Genomic DNA, 234 nt, shown 5'->3' with positions numbered 1-234 from the left:
ACATTCACCCTAACAATTCCCCCTTTTTGTTTTAAAGAAGGCATCGTTGTGGGTGTGTGTCCTTCAGCACTTGTAGCTGAGACATAACATTTTTGAACATGGAGATCATTACTTTCAAGAGTCATCCGGCTATAATAGGCAAGCAGCATAAAAGTAAGCACACTACAACAATCAATATAATCCAATACTCAAATGATCCCCACCAATTGGAGGCATTATCAAAACAATGTATGG

Source organism: Vombatus ursinus, unplaced genomic scaffold, assembly GCF_900497805.2.
Source record: "Vombatus ursinus unplaced genomic scaffold, bare-nosed wombat genome assembly UNPS02014791.1, whole genome shotgun sequence".
Lineage (NCBI taxonomy): Eukaryota > Metazoa > Chordata > Mammalia > Diprotodontia > Vombatidae > Vombatus > Vombatus ursinus.
This window is presented reverse-complemented; position numbering follows the sequence as displayed.